Raw genomic sequence first — 17326 nt, 5'->3', positions numbered from 1 at the left:
GACAGTGTGGCAACAACGTAACATAATAATAAGGTTTTGTGGTGATGAGTTGAGGTAGTGGAGGAACCGTAAACATTCCTTAGTGTAGCAGCCATAATTAGGAAGTAAAGAAGTTAGTGCAAAAAAGTCCAGTAATAATATTGTGCAAAAGAGCAACACCAGTTTTATCAATGTTTTGAGGTAGTTGAGTTAAGCTGAGTGATAATGTGTGTGTGTGTGTGTGTGTGTGTGTGTGTGTGTGTGCGCGCGTGTGTGTGTGTGTTTATCAGACCAGTCCCTTTTTGTTGAGGAGACGGATGGCTTGTGGAAAAAAGCTGTTGCACAGTCTGGATGTGTGTGCCCAAATGCTTCGGTACCTTTTTCCAGATGGCAGGAGTGTGAAGAGTGTGTGAGAGGGGTGTGTCCGATCAGGCACAATGCTGGTGGCTTTGCGAATACAGCGTGTGGTGTAGATGTCCTCAATAGAGGGGAGAGAGACCCCGATGATCTTCTCTGCTGTTCCCACTATCCGCTGTAGGGTCTTGCGGTCTGATGTGGCACAGTTCCCAAACCAGACAGTGATGCAGCCGCTCAGGATGCTCTCGATAGTTCCTCTATAGAAGGTGGTCAGGATCGGTGGTGGAAGCTGGGCCTTTCTCATTCCTCTCAAAAAGAAGAGACGCTGCTGGGCTTTCTTGTGTAGGGAGCTGGTGTTGAAGGACCAGCCGAGGTCCTTCTCCAGGTGGACGCCTAGGAGTTTGGTGCTGTCGACGATCTCCACAGAGGAGCCGTTGATGCTCAGCGGTGAATGGTCGCCTCGTGTCCTCCTAAAGTCAACAACCATCTCTTTTGTCTTGTCAACATTCAGAGACAGGTTGTTGTCTTTACACCAGTCCGTTAGCCTCTGCACTTCCTCTCTGTACGCTAACTCGTCGTTCTTGCTAATGAGACCCACCACAGTCGTGTCATCAGCGAACTTAATGATGTGATTTGAACTGCGTGTTGCTACACAGTCATGAGTCAGCAGTGTGAACAGCAGAGGACTGAGCACACAGCCTTGTGGGGCCCCAGTGCTCAGTGTGGTGGTGCTGGAGGTGCAGTTCCCGATCCGTACTGACTGAGGCCTACCGGTCAGAAAGTCCAGGATCCAGTTGCAGAGGGAGGTGTTCAGGCCCAACAGGCTCAGCTTACCGATCAGTTGTTGGGGGATGATCGTGTTGAATGCTGAGCTGAAATCTATGTACAGCATTCGAACGTGTGTGTCCTTCTTGTCCAAGTGTGTGAGAGCAAGGTGGAGTGCAGTGGAGATGGCGTCGTCCGTTGAGCGGTTATGGCGGTATGCAAATTGCAGTGGGTCCAGTGAGGGGGGCAGCAGGGTCTTGATGTGTTTCATGACGAGCCGCTCAAAGCACTTCATGATGGTGGGTGTAAGTGCAACAGGACGGTAGTCGTTGAGACAGGACACAGAAGACTTCTTGGGCACGGGGACGATGGTGGTGGCCTTGAAGCACGTGGGAACGACGGCACTGCTCAGAGAGATGTTGAAGATGTCGGTGAGAACATCTGCCAGCTGTTCAGCACATTCTCTGAGCACTCTGCCTGGGATGTTGTCTGGTCCAGCAGCTTTATGTGGGTTGACTCTGCGTAGAGTTTTCCTCACCTCAGCTGTAGTGAGACACAGCACCTGGTCGTTCGGAGGAGGGGTGGTCTTCCTCGCCGCCACGTCATTCTGCCTGTCGAACCGAGCATAGAAGTTGTTCAGTGCATCTGGGAGGGAGCCGTCACCGTCACAGGCAGGTGATGTCGTCCTGTAGTTAGTGATGGCTTGTAAGCCCTGCCACATGCGCCGTGTGTCGCCGCTGTCCTTGAAGTGGTTGTGGATTCTCTGGGCATGTGCGCGCTTCGCCTCTCTGATGGCCCGAGAAAGTTCGGCCCTAGCTCTTCTAAGCGCCACCTTATCTCCCGCTTTGAAGGCAGAGTCTCGGGTCCTCAGAAGTGCACGCACTTCCGCAGTAATCCACGGTTTCTGGTTGGGTCGTGAGATGATGGTCTTGGAGACAGTGACGTCATCGGTGCACTTGTTGATGTAGCTGGACACTGATGATGTGTACTCCTCCAAGTCAGTGAAGTCACCGTAAGTTGCAGCCTCCCTAAACATGTTCCAGTCAGTGCTCTCAAAACAGTCCTGAAGAGCAGAGATGGCTCCTGCTGGCCAGGTTTTCACCTGCTTCAGAACCGGTTTTGATCGCCTGACAAGTGGTCTGTATGCTGGAATTAGCATAACAGAGATGTGGTCTGAGTAGCCGAGGTGGGGGCGGGGCTCTGCCCGATATGCGCCGGGGATGTTTGTGTAAACAAGATCCAGCGTGTTTTCCCCTCTCGTTGCAAAGTCCACATACTGATGGAATCTAGGAAGCACTGACTTGAGATTTGCATGGTTGAAATCTCCAGCAACAATGAACAGTCCATCCGGGTGTGTATTTTGCAGATCACTGATCTTTGTATACAGTTCCCATGGCGCTTCCTTAGCATTAGCGCTAGGTGGAATGTACACTCCGATAATGAAAACAGTGGTGAATTCCCGTGGTAAATAAAAGTTATATAAAGAAGTAAGCAACAGATAACAGTGTGTGTTAGTAAATTCACAGCAACCTGAATGTGTTTGTGGGAACATGAATGTTTTTGAGAGTTTCTGCATCATGTGACCCAGATTTTTGGATCTGCTGTCAGATTGAAATGAAGACAATGAAACCACACAGCAGCTTCAGCTGAGCTGTCAATCAGCAGCAGCAGTCTTATCTGTGGGCCGCAGGGGCTGATGGGAGCTTTGAGGACCTGTTAGAAACCACGTGGCCCTCGTCTGATCTCACAGCTCGTCCTTGTTTGGCCTCAGCTGCATCAGAGCGCCACTTCTCCCCAGGTTCACCAGAGGAAACACCACTGCACAAAATGCTTTTCCTCCCAGCTGCTGCTCTGTGCTGTCTGTGTTCAGGTGAGTGTTTCCAGCCAATCAGGAGCCAACAAACTCAACCTGTAACAAACACTGTCACACTAACCTTCATCTATCTGTCTGTGTCTCTACAGCACTGGTTACCATGGCAGCAGAACAGCTGATTCAGGATGATTTAACATTGACCAGGAGAGTTGGAGAAAGTGTCTCCTTCAGCTGTGGAGGGACTGAACAGTGTAGCAGCATCTATCGGTACTGGTACCAAAAGAAAGAAAATGAAACACTCAGAATTATTCTGCGCATTAACAAGAATGGTGGTGACATTTACTCAGGTTATGGTCATCCCGAGAAAGATGATTTCTCAGCTGTGAATAAACAGAACGGCTGTGAGTTGAAGATCGAAAAAATTAAACTCGATCATTCAGCCACCTACTACTGCAACTGTTATAAGAGAGGTACCCACAGTGGGAAATGATCCCTGCAGCCTGAACAAAAACCAACAGATGAACAGATGTCAAACAGTGTTTGTGACAGGAAGAGAGCAGTAAACCACAGCCCAGGTTCACAGATTTCACCTCCATCTCAGAGTCACAAACATACTGAGCTCAGGGAGATTTTTATTTACTGCTGTCAGAAATTCAATTCTATTTGTTTCTGTTTCAAACAGATTTTTCATCATGTTTTAAGACAGAAACAAGAGGAACAGATGACATCAAACTTCCAAATGTAAACAAATGTATCCTCAGTCCCACAAAAACATTTATTCAAAGTGAAAGAAAAACAGATTGTGTCAAACTGAATCAAAGTCCATCCCTCATTCACAGTGTTAATGTTCTCTTCATGAAAACTCTTCCAGCAGCACTTGTTGTTTAACACCTTTCAGTACATTTAACCAGACACTTTCACTTTAGGACATTTTAAAGACAAATCTTGGACTGATGTCAGGTCAGGATTTTGTCCTTCTAGCAGCGGCTCATTAGGACGCTGATTTGTTGGACAGATTTCCATCAGTTTCCTGTGGATGTTTATAGAGGATGAATCAGTCATGGTGCCTCATCTTTCTATCACCTTCTTTTCTCTCTGATCTAAATAAACTGTTTTTGTATCTGAGTATGTCAAATCTGGAATAAAAGGACAAGATTTCTGCTTTCTGTTTGTGTTTCTGACCAACCACATTCGAGCTTTGGCTGCATGCAGGTAAACAGTCTGTGAGGAGAGCAAAAGAGTCCATCTGCTGAAAATACATCGCACCATCAGATAGAATCCAGACATGACTTTTATTCACTTTTTAAAAAATGTCTCTGCTTTCATAAACAATGAGCAATAACAGGACATTGAAGTCTTGGCTCAGATATCTGCTGGATAAACCAGAAGCCCAGAAACATTGGGCGTTGTATCCAGACACTAAGTCAGCAGACTAATCGATGGGTTCCCAGATTGTCCAAACCCAGCAGGTCATGGCCACCCTGACCTGATTGTGCCAGAGGTTTGTTCCATTAAAAAGAGAGCTGCTCCTTCCCACTGTCGCCAAAGTCCTGCATATAAGGAAATGTTGGACATTTAGTGTTTCTGTTCATGATGTTGAAAGGTTTTTATTCCGTCTTTATTTGAAGCTCTGTTAGTCCTGCTTTATCCTCACATAGAGAAATCTGGAAACATGTCATCTTGAGCAAGCAGCTTATATTAGAAAGGTGGTCTGAGCCTCCTTCAGCTTTCAGAATAAACATGATTTTTACATTATTTTATCTCTGACTGAAAGTAAACAGGAAGTAGATGAAAAGCCAACAGAAGTGTCCTGAAAGACAACCTGAGCAAACTGGTGGTTTTCCTGCAGACTGAGAAGGAAAACTTTTGCTGCAGAGTCAGACCTGCTGATTCCACAGTTGGAGAAATAGAAGACAATAAATGTGATTCTAGTTTAGTCGTCACAATTTGCAGACTGTCACCATGACAACAGGATCTACAAGAAATGATTGTGCAGTGCTTAGTGACACTGTTGTCATGGAGATTTTTATTTCATTCCCCACCATCGCTGCTGAAGAAAAATCAGGCTGACTGAACTAAACACACAGATTAAACAGCAGCAAATGTGATTCCATGTAAAACACTCCTGCTGAGGTCAGGAGTTTGAACTCACATAATTTCACATGTCCTCAAATTGAATCTTATTCATTTAATTACAGGAACTTTCTGGGATTTGTTCCAGTCCTCCTGACAGAATTGCTGGAACTGAATCAGGTTTTAGGACTCTGTCGAATTTTGCTTCTCTCCATAATTTTTTATTGGACTGAGATCAGATTTGTGATGGTCGCCCTACTAATTTGACTTAGTTGTCTTTAAGTTGTAGTTGTTGTACATTTCCTACTTATGTCCTAAAATTCTGCACTACAACCACATCAGTGTTCTTCTTCATGCCACCTTGTGAAGTATAACTCCCTCATGTAGCAAAGCACCACCACAGCATGATGCTGTTGGCACAGTACTTTGTGTTTGGATGGTGTTCTTTTGCTTGCTAATGGTTCCCTTTCTCCTCCAAACATAATCGTGGTCATTCAGGGCAACATGTTTAATTTTCCATCAGATCAAAGGATCAAATTCAGCTCATATGTAGTTTCAAACTGCTGTCTGACCTTTTCACTGGCAGGGAAAAGACAACAGGACGCATATCTGTCTGCAGAATTTTATGTTTTAAACAAATCCCAGTTTTACTTTAGTTTGTTATTTTTTTGTACTTAACATGAACACTTTTACAATCAATTAGTCATTATTATTTCAGAGACAGTGATTACATCCCAGGTTTATAATTAGCTCAAAACAAAATCTATAGCCTCCATCACACTGAAAAATGTCTGTCACCATTGGTTTTCAGAGATGATGTAAAATGTTTGAATAAAGTTGTCATAAACTGGTGCAGAAACAGTTTTTACTGAATAAAAACTGACCTGAGAGTGGATCAGCCCCCGGGTCTGTTGCTATGGGTAACTATCATACAGGTCCATCAGTAAACTGTGTCTGATCTGTTTCTCCATTTTTGATCTTCACTTTCTGTATCCTACATTTTGTCCTGTCAGGTTACAGATGAATTATTACATTTCATATCAAATGTAAAATTAGGATTCAGCTTCATCGGATCAGAGTTTAAGCTTTTTCATGATGAGCATGGGCATTATAATAAAATTACATTTTTTTTTTTTTTTTTATCAAACTTTGTTCACTCTATGATGATGAAACAGTGGACCAAACTTATTAAAACCTTTCTTCACTCCTGTTTTTATATCATGATCAGCACTGACACATATTCATATTCCTCAGTCCACTGGATTAAAATGGAAGCTCTGCGCTTTATTTACTTGTTGTCATGGTGAATTTTAGTATTGAGCCTCCACTGATGATGACTTTCTTTCTCTTCTCATGAACACAGATAACTCAGGGTGAACATAATCAGAGCTGATTGAATTTGCTCTGATCAGCTGTTCCGGACATAAACTCAGAATTCCTGATCTCAGGGTTAATCAAGTTTGTTAAACCTGTATGGCCTCAGATTGTGATATAAATATTTTGTACTTGTAAATCAGGATTTGTATATGTAAAAAGAATTTGTGTGTGTGTAAAAAAGATTTGTGTGTGGACACGTCTGTTATCGCCACAGCATGAAAGAAGACATCTTTGTGTATCCAAGTAAACTTTTTCTCACAGGTTGACGTGCTTACACAGGGACCAGCAGAGCATTTTCAAAGGCGCTGGTGACCTCGGAGGAAAAGCAGTGTTGTGGAAATGACACACACTTCACTAGTCGGGACAGTTACAAAGCTTTCCTCGTTACGAATGAGTGATACATTTTTATTAAACATTTGAACATAATACAACACAAACTCTCGTAGAGGAGATAAAGTCAGAGAGATACATGTTTTGAAACGACAAGGATCAGGTGCACCTAGAGCGGCCGCTAAAAAACGATTTACAAGCAGAGCTCAGTAGGCAGCACAACAAATTCTGGATCCTTCGTTCTTAGTTAGCGGTGAGCACAGCGCACGCTGCGTCCGATGTGAATAGTGTATAGTGTGACTCATAACAGTGGTCCCGGTCAAACCTGATTTTGTGTTAAAGTAATACTTAAGTAATAATGGTATTTCTGACCACTGCTATAACTGTATCATTTCAACAGCTACCAAAAGTTAAAGGACCCAACTTGTATAAGCCTTATAGGATATTTATATAAAGATCCTCCAGCTTCAAACGGTTCAAGGACCTGCAGTTCAAAAAAGCAACCCTCTGACAGACAAGCCCATCTGTTATCTGATTGGATAGTACTGACCCAGGTTCTTTTATTCTTCAGACTGGACAGAGAAGATGCAGACTCAGAGTGGTCAGAGTATTTGTAATCATTTTATTCATTACTTTCCGGAAGGGAGATGTGCACGGTGTTAAGCATCTGCAGATCTGAAGCATTACAGGCCGGATGTGTATAATATAGTCTGCTCCCTCCCCTACAGAACCGTCTCTTTATCTATTTTAATTCTACATGTCTGCTACCTAGCTGCAAAGTCATCAGCACCCGAATTCTTCATGTCTAGTTTTACAAACCAGAGGTCATTTCCTGTTGTTCTCTTTTAGCAGCGCAAGTGCAGGAAATGCTCTCTGCAACTCTGCACAAAGCTTCCTGTTCTGCACAATTTTTCAGTCTTGCTAAGCAATCTAATGACCTATGACACAGTTTATAACTCAAAGATGGCCTTTAATATACTGGCCTGTTAGTAAATGCATAAAACAAAATAATCAGAAAATAAGCACTAGGAAAAGTACATTTATCCTAAAAGTCCTCCTTTTCATCTCTCCTAAAGAGAGATGACCTAATCCCTGAGTTATCCCATTAATCGTCCCTGCTTGTGACAATAATAGCTAAGAATGTAGCAAAAGAAACCATAATAGACAAAATAAAACTTTTGCATTACCCCAACATGAATGTCATGCATCCCTCCAATTGTATTCTTCAACGTTCATGTATTATTTTTACAATGTTTTAATGCCTCCCAGGGTTCTGATTACAGAACCGTCTTGAGCAGTATTCTTGGGAATGGAAATGCAACACATATCTCTTATAACAGGCATAATTAATTTGATCAACAACAAATAAATCAAACAAGTTATTGGACCTTTTAAACAGCACCTGGCATCTACGCCGGGCTGTCAACTGTCCTGCCTTATTTCCTGAGACCCCCTTGATAGTACAAACCCACTTCTGACTTCCCTCGCTGCTCACTGTAAAATCCAATCAGGTATAGTTAGCTTTTCTTTGGGTAAAAGGTCCTGGATTAGTTTTATTGTCAATTTATGGAAACAGTCTGAACAGAGTTAAGCAGTTTTCTATTTAAACAGCACTTCTGGTTATTTTAAACACAAAACCAAATCTCCACGTGTCATTTGAATAGACAGGGCCATGTTCGGTTAACACATCGGGGCGGGCGGCTACGCAAGTCATACAGTCTGATACCTTTTGTTTCTTTTTCTTTTTTAATTAACCAATCTAATCCTAGGTTGCTATTTCTATGCCCAGTACATGTCAGTTCTCTTGTCGTGCTTTTTTCCCTCTCTGGACAGTCTGTCCCACTTTAACGGGTGGACCAGACGTGCAATGACCACTGTGTTCGGGCAATTGACATAACATAAAAATCCCACCGGCTATTACTAAAGCTGATCCTCCCATTACTTTCCAGAGGTCATTTCTTGTTGTTCTCTTTTAGCAGCGCAAATGCAGGAAATGCTCTCTGCAACTCTGCACAAAGCTTCCTGTTCTGCACAGTTTTTCAGTCTTGCTAAGCAATCTAATGACCTATGACACAGTTAATAACTCAAAGATAATCTTTAATATACAGGCCTGTTAGTAAATGCATAAAACAAAATAATCAGAAAATAAGCACTATGAAAAGTACATTTATTCTAACAATAGTTAAATTTGTGATTGACATGACATTGACCAATTGCTGAAAGGAAAAAAAATAGGGTCAAAATCTGTACTTGTAAGTTGAAACCTGAGTGCAAAGTTTCACACGTATTTTTTGGCTATGTCCACACACAAATCTTTTTTACACATACAAATCCTGATTTACAAGTACAAAATATTTATGACCACAATTTGGGCCCATAAACCTGCTTCCTGGAATAGGCTGCAGAGCCCTCTACTATGAAATGAGATCAGCATAACCAGGCTGTCTTTCCATTATCTGGATTCACGTCCCTAACATGGCGATGAGGATAAACGGTGACATGAAGCTGGTTATCACTTAACTAAGTTAACTCTGGTAAATACAAGTTGCCATTTACAACATTGAGAAGTGAACACAGTTTTCCAGTTTGGATCCAGTCATATTCCAGCTCATCCAGTCTGGATCCATTTTGCATTTGTTCATGCAGATGACTCTGTAAAATCTGAGGGGCTGTGCTGTACTTTAGTGAGATATGCTGAGCATAAAATCAGAGTTTTTATGGTCACAAAAGTGGCTCTTTTTACCTGACTCAGTCACCATGGTAACTCATGCTGGTCAAGAAACCAGTTTGGGAGCAGGTTATGTTCCGATTTTTGGCTTTACAGTATCCTGTAAGTGTGCAGCAGATTTTCCGCTGCAGGAATGTTTTATATGTGCAGCTCTACCTCATGGCTCAGTCACACTAGAGTCAATAATAGGAATTCAACCTTTTTACAAGTAGTATTGAGAATAGAAATATTTTACTGCTATTATTTGCTGCTATTTTTATAATCATCATTACCATTTCATGATTGAGAGTGATGTTGCATTCAGATGCATTCAGATGTTCAAATATATGGTTATAGTCTTTATTACAGGTCCAGTAAGAACCACTTTAAACTGTGGAGTTGAATTTATAATTTTAAAGGCTTTTGAATGTTTTTATATTCTTACACATAGTCTTGTTACAACAGTTTACAACTGAGCTGCAGGGTCAGGAACACGTCTGCAAGGCATGCTTTTGCAGAAGTGAAACCGAAAGCAGAGTGAGTGCAAGCCAAGGAGTAGGGTGTTTATTATGCATTTATCTTTGATTTAAGCTTTAAGTAGTCGTGTTAGATTGAAACAGGTGTTTTATATATTTTACTTATAAGTCAAGATCAGTACACACAGGATGGTCTTACCCTGGTTGCCTAAGTTGAGGTCAACTAAGGTTCAGAGAGCACATGCAAACTCTGCACGTACAGACAGACGTGACATACACATACAGACACAAATAGTGAGAGGTCATGACACGTACGCAGTACACAGCACGCACGCGCCCCCGCACGTGTACGCACACACACATACCCACCATAGTAGATCTATTTTGGTAGGGAAGAAGTGAAGATGTATTTTTGCTGCAAGTGCAAATTGTGCCGGCGTATTGTCTGATGCTTACAGGAAGTGCACCTGATGTTCGGGGAGATAAGGAGGCGCTCATGGTGCGACACCAGGATGGAGATGAGACATGATGTATTTTAAAATATGTTAAAAGTTAACAGGAACATTTTGTGGTTTAGGTTGACGTATGTCTGTTTTTGCAAAAGAGGGGGCTGTACTATCTTAACCCTATAAAACCTTTGTCTAATGATTGTAAGTTTAGTTCGACGCTGAAATCTGCACAGCGTTCGGACTCACACATGTGTTCATTAAAAGGCCGTCAAATTGCACACCGGACCGGATCTGTGGTTATTTTTGGATTCCTCTCTCAACATAATTTTGAACCCTAACAGTAGGAAAATAAATAAATAGCACTGTCATGTTAAAATAAAATAGCAACACAGTGAGCAATATAATTATAGTAATTTGAGATATAATATTTACTTTATTGTTCTGAAGCTTGTTATGATCATATCTCAAGATGCAGCATCACTCTCTTTGGTTATTTGCTGCAACAGTGTTGAATTATACTTTTACATTTTTTTGGGGTTTTTTTTTTTCAGATCTATATCACCTGTTGCTGATAATGATTGTTTTCAGTGTTCAGTTGATAATTTTGTGGAAAAGAGTCAGCTGATATCTCAAATGTTTTTTTTTATATGAGCACACAGAGCCAAAAACACGTATGTCAGAAGAAAATTGTGTATGTGATCAGATACATGAAATGTATTCTTTTATTTATCACTAAGCAAATGTCTACGTGACTTTTGACATGTACCTTTTCTGTGATAAACAACTTACAGCTTCCTCTAACTGTTCTAGAACATACAGATTTAGAAAAGGGGAACCTCAGCTCTGAGTTCTTAGAATAACTTAGAATAACTCTGTTATTCTTACACACACACACACACACACACACACACACACACACACACACACACACACACACACACACACACACAGACAATCTTGTATAAATAAACAACGCAGACAGTGATGAGACGCAGGTCGTGCGTCCATGGCTGCCCTCGCGAGTGAAAAGACAACTGCAGTGTTTGTGTTTTCTAACTCAGATGTCTCAGCTGAACAATGGCAGGATGATTTAAGGAAATCCCCTGTCAACCTAAAAAGCACGTAAGGCCGAGATCGACCTCAAACTTCAGATATGTCAGCTGGAAACTGAAGCTGAGAAAAAGGTAAAGTTAAAACAGCTAGAGGTGGAAGCTATGAGGCTTACACAAAGCCAGTCTTTACCCAGCTCACCGGTTACATCAGATCCTTCACATTCATCTGGCAACACCTGTAGGTTTGATGTGAGCAAAAATATTGCTTTGGTGCCAACATTTAGAGAGACAGAAGTTGATTCCTACTTTAATGCTTTTGAAATTGCAACAGCACTAGAATGGCCAAAAGAAATGTGGGCTGTGCTACTGCAATGCAAGCTAGTTGGCAAAGCACAGGAGGTTGTGTCATCTCTCTCTATCGAAAATACCATGAAATACAATGTACTGAAAGAGTCCATCTTTCGTGCTTATGAGCTTGTACCTGAGGCCTACCAACAAAAGTTCAGGAATCACAAGAAGTCTAATGGTCAAACCTATGTAGAGCTCGCACATGAGAAGGCAGTTCTTTTTCACAAGTGGTGCACAACAAGTGAAGTGAAGAGAGACTTTGAAGCTCTTCGTCAGTTAATCCTGTTTGAAGATTTTGAGAATCTGTTATCAGAGAAGCCTGTAATGTTTATAAATGAGCAAAAGGTTGCCTCACTGTCCAAAGCAGCCATTTTGGCCGATGAGTTCATTTTAACCCACAAAAATGTGTTTGCATCATCCCCTCGTTCAGATAAAGTGTTGATCACACGCTCACCTAAGCCTGATCGTTTTCAGCCTGAAGCCAGAGCTAAGCAACCTTTTCTTTCCCGCGAGGTACGTGGATGCTTCTATTGTCACAAGAAGGTCATGTCATTGCTGATTGGCTTGCACTAAAAAATAAGACTACACCACCACAACCCAAGGGCATGGGTTTGATTAAAAACGTGTTGCCTCCCAGAACCCAAACATCTCAGAGTGAAATAGATCCTTAATTCAAACTTTTTATCACACAAGGTTGTGTTTCCTTAACAGGTGATAATTTTGACGACCAGTCTGTAACAATACTGAGAGACACAGGTGGTTCACAGTCTATCATTCGAGAGGGTATTTTGCCTTTGTCTGTTGAGTCATCCTGTCAGTCAAGTGTTGTGGTCCAGGGTATCGGAATGACTTTTGTGTCTGCGCCTTTGCAAAATGTTCATGTTAAGGGATTTTGTGATTTTATGATGTTTTTCCTTTTTGATACATCTTCCTTTTAATGTTTCATTTATTCAGTTCTCCTTATATTGCTCCATTTACTCATTTACTCATATGCTCCTGTTAAGAAAGGCTTGAAAAGCACACAGTGTTCACATATCTTTATGTTTTGTCTTTGCTTCTGCTCACACACATACACATGAGCCCTGCAGTATTCGCTGACTCCTGTGAAAGTCTCTTGCAGACACCCTGGGAAACAGGACCCAAACTGGCTTCTGTTTTCCTCGAGATAGAAACTGCACACACACACACACATATACACTGTGTCCCATACATGCCCAGATTGTCTGTTACAGCCTGATAAAACAGGGAATGCTACGATGTATAAATAAAGCTGACTACAAAGCCTCGGGGTGAGTATCACTCGATCACTCACCCGTGCGCACGTAGTTCTCTGAACAAAACTCTGACTGTTTCTGTATTCTTTCAATGTTTAAAAATGTCTTGCCACTGACATTTAATTGGTCCTTCGAGCGGATAGTTTATTGATATTATTGTATCATCTAACTATTCACAGACGAGCCACCAGATCCTGACGTCGTGACTACCTGCACTGCAACCACCGTTTCTAGCGAAGCGAGGAAAAGCCCAGAGTCGTACATTCGCCTACTGGCCAGTGTCTTATACAGGTCCACGACGCCAGGTTCTCGGTGACGCCGGGAAAAAGAACACAGCGCAACATTGAAGGTGAATATAAAGCAGCCAGAAACACTTTGCGTTGAATAATCGATTTTAGTTTGACACTGCTCAAAGTAAGGAAAAGGACAGACGTGTCCTATGTAATATGCTCGCCCGTGTAAGAGGCGAAACAACCTGCCCTGTGGGGCCCGTTTCATAACATAAGTAAGGGTTGGTAGCCAGTATATCTCACGCTCGCCTGCGTAAGACGGATTAACACGCCCTGGGAGGCTTAATCCGCAGCATAAAAACAAAAGGTTGGTAGCAACGCTCGCCTGTGTAAGACGGATTAACATGCCCTGAGAGGCTTAATCCGCAGCATAAAAACAAAAGGTTGGTAGCCACGCTCGCCTGTGTAAGACGGATTACCATGCCCTGAGAGGCTCAATCCGCAACAAAAATAAAGGTTGGTAGCCAGAGAAGCGAGAGTGTCAAATAAAAATAGGATTTTCTCTAAGCGCGCTAACTGTTTGCTGAATGTTTGTTGAGGAGTAAGTGCTTCATTGAATAGGAGCTCTAGGCTCCTGCACTACTCCTACTGTTTTCCTGTGAGTACTGGATGGTGAGAAAGAGAAAAGGTTGCGCTTCAACGCGTAAAATTAAGTCCGCCCTGAATTTAGTTCAGGGTAGAAGGCTGACTTAATAACCTCCTCTGACTCTAGTACCAGAACGTCTCACAGTGTGTGTTGGCAGTATTAATAAATAAATAAATCAATAAAGTGGTTCTATTGAAATAAAATATAAAATATAAAATATAAGCATTGAAATAAAATATAACATATAAGCATTGCATCAATTAAACAAAATTAGAAATGGGCAATAAATCCACAAAACCTGAATTAACACCTGACGAATTGTGGATGGAAAAAAGCACCCAGGTGCAGGTAGAATAAGTGCAAATAGATGGAGAGACCCAGAAAAACCTACTTGCACAACCTGGGACGGGAATGGCAACCCCGCCCCAGTACAGGAACTACACAAATGCCTGCAGAAAGAGATAGAACAAACTAGTGGTAAGGAAAAGGATTTAAGAATGTCTGAATACGTAAAATTTTTCATGCCCTGGCAGGAGGAGAGCAAAAGGCGTGGGGATAAGAGAAAAGTGAAGCAAAACAAACAGAGTGAAAAGCCACCCACTGAAATAGTAAACCCCCCCTCCTTATCAGCCGCCTCCTCCTGCCTCAGCCCCACCAGATAGTGAGCAGCAGCCTCAACCTTGTCCTCCAATCTCAAAAAACCCCTTTGTGAAATCACAAGACCCCTATGCTGCAGCTAGGCAACAGCTTAATTCAACCACACATATAAACCCACCTACTTCCGGGTTTCCGCCACCGCTGTTCCCACCCACACTGGGTCAATTTCCTTTAATCCAGGTACCAAATCCCAACTACGGCCGAGCCACTGGCCCTGCGGGGTGAAGACGGTGTGATCCCCAGAGACCAGTTGACATTTACATATACATATCAGCCGTGGACAGCTGAGGATCGTAAAAATGTGTTAAAAGATGTCCCTCCTTTAAACGAGGGGCACCACCAGTGGAGGAATGCGGTAGACATAATACGCTCTGATTGGCACCTGAATGGCAGAGAAATGCTGCAAGTGCTCCAGGACCTGTTGGGCCTGAAGTTGGCCCGGGTCCGGGGCAACTTCACGAACAACAGACCGGACGGAGAACCTTTAGAGGCGATGAATTAATCCAAGCATTGAACCCAGTATTTGATAGAATAAAAACCGAGCTAGCACCAAGACCAGATTATGGTAAAATAGGGATACAAAACAAAAGAGGATGAGTCCGCCTCTGACTTCCTGGACAGGTTACGTCCAGTGTTTAGACAAAACTCAGGTCTAGAATATGATGAGAGCCCCAATACACCTTTCGAACAACAATTAAAAAATGCGTTTCTAAAAGGTCTCCTCCCAAAGGTCCGCGCTCACGTAGATAAACATTGGGTCACTCAAAACACCGGGAGCTTAGCTGATGCTCTACAGCATGCAGAGCACGCAGTAAAAGTGCAGAAAAATAAAGCAGCTCAAACCGGAGTTTTTGTAGTCACAACAGAGGGAGACCTCGTTGCTTATGCAGGAAAAAATCCACAGCAGCAAAAAGGGAAAGGTCGGAGACAACACACGGGCGATAAGGGAGGGGACAGACGGTTGCTATAACTGCGACAGAGAAGGTCATTTTGCTAGAGATTGTAGGAGCAAGCCTAGGGATCGCAGAGATAGGCGTGACCGCTGCCGCGCGGAGAAGGCAGGGACAGAGATAGATATGACCGCTCAAACAGACGAGATAGGCAGGACAGCGAAGAGGAGGATAACAGTAGAGAAAGGTGACTAGATTCTCACACCAAAGCTCAGAGCAACAACAGCAGGGACAGTACAGAAATTTTCAACATACATCAGCTGCTGTTGGGCTCTGAGCACAAACCAAAGTAACAATTCACATAAATGGCAAACCATACCTCATGTTATGTGATACGGGAGCCTGCATGACTGTGTTAAAGAAGAACCGCCATTGTGACGCATTTCTCAAAAAGACGCTCGGCGTTGTAACCTCTGCCTCAGGGCATACTACAACACAGTTCCTAACCCAAAAACTAGATTTCCTGCACTCAGATAGCAACAGATGCTGCAAGTTGCAATGCATTGTTGATTCCAGCTGCCCCCCTGTAAATTTATTAGGGCGAGATGGTTTAATGAAACTAAAAATAGGTGTGGTGCCTGAGAGTAATGGCATGAGAGCAGAGCTTATGCTCTCTGAAACCCATGAACTAGCATGTCATTCAGGCGGTGAGCCACACTATTACTGGACTTTAGACCTGCCACCAGTGCCGCAGCTTGTGACCGCAGCTGAGCGCTATCTACCCAGCTCATCATCCACCATGCCATTTAATGAGCTGCACAACACCATACGTTTTAAACAAACACCAGGCCCTGACTCGGGTATATGACACACAAATCCATCGTTTAGGACCTCAAAAGTTAACACTGCAACATCTCTACGTCACAAAAAGTGGAAACGCAGTATGCTCAGTGATACAGCCCCCTAAGGTCAGAGAGTTAAATCGAATGCTTATTTCACATGTTTCTGTAGCGAAAAGCCCAGAAACTCAATGGAGGGACCTGGGCACTATTCTTAAACGAGTACAAAACGATCATTACGAGAAAACTAAAGAAACACACGAAGGCTGGCTCCAGGGCATAGAACCGGTTGTATGAGATACACTCTAGGATGGGTGCTAAACACACAGCCCAGCACCCACCTGGATACCTCCCGGACACATGCTATGTGATCGAGGAGGCTGAATGATTTATCTTGACACCCGTCGAGAACGCAGAACTAAAAATGCTTCCATCATCATTATGGTCAAACGGACCCACAGACGTGAGCCTAATAAAAATGCAGACCCAGTAAAGGTAAAAGTCATCTCAAAACACAGACCAATGAAACCACAATACCCACTCTCTGCAGAAGCTAGAGGCGGCATACGCCCAGTAATAGCAGACATGGTAAAAGCAGGAATTCTGATTAAAACAACAAAAACGACATGTAACACGCCAATATTTCCAGTGAAAAAGCAAATACAGGAAAATATAGGCTGGTACATGATTTAAAAGCAATAAACGACATCACTGAACAGATACCACCAATAGTGGCAAATCCACACACACTTTTGAATCACGTGTCACCACGAGAACAGTGGTTTTCAGTAATTGACCTGTCAAACGCCTTTTCTCAGTACCACTACACCCCGAGTCACGTGGGCTGTTCGGTTTACATTTGATGGCCAAAGATACACTTACACACGACTGCCACAGGGTTTCCAAAACAGCCCCACCCTATACGCTGAGGCCCTGAAACAGTCAATGTCCTCCTGCACTCTGCCTGCTCCAGGACAGTTCCTACTTTACGTAGATGACATCCTGGTAACCGGAAACACGCAGGGGCGACTGCAGGACAAACACTCTAGTGGTGCTGAGACACC

The 17326-nt window shown here is 42.9% G+C and overlaps 1 long non-coding RNA gene across 1 annotated transcript; it reads left to right on the top strand.

The window, feature by feature from the left end:
* Positions 1 to 2313: 2313 nt before the first annotated feature.
* LOC120434456 lies at positions 2314 to 3899 on the top strand. The gene is made up of 3 exons (XR_005609100.1): positions 2314 to 2452; positions 2710 to 2971; positions 3064 to 3899. It is a non-coding gene; the product is annotated as an uncharacterized LOC120434456 (long non-coding RNA).
* The last annotated feature ends 13427 nt before the right edge of the window (positions 3900 to 17326 follow it).

This window comes from Oreochromis aureus, linkage group 18 (assembly GCF_013358895.1).
Source record: "Oreochromis aureus strain Israel breed Guangdong linkage group 18, ZZ_aureus, whole genome shotgun sequence".
Lineage (NCBI taxonomy): Eukaryota > Metazoa > Chordata > Actinopteri > Cichliformes > Cichlidae > Oreochromis > Oreochromis aureus.
The sequence above is the reverse complement of the archived record's forward strand: the minus strand, read 5'-3'. Positions and strand labels throughout refer to the sequence as shown.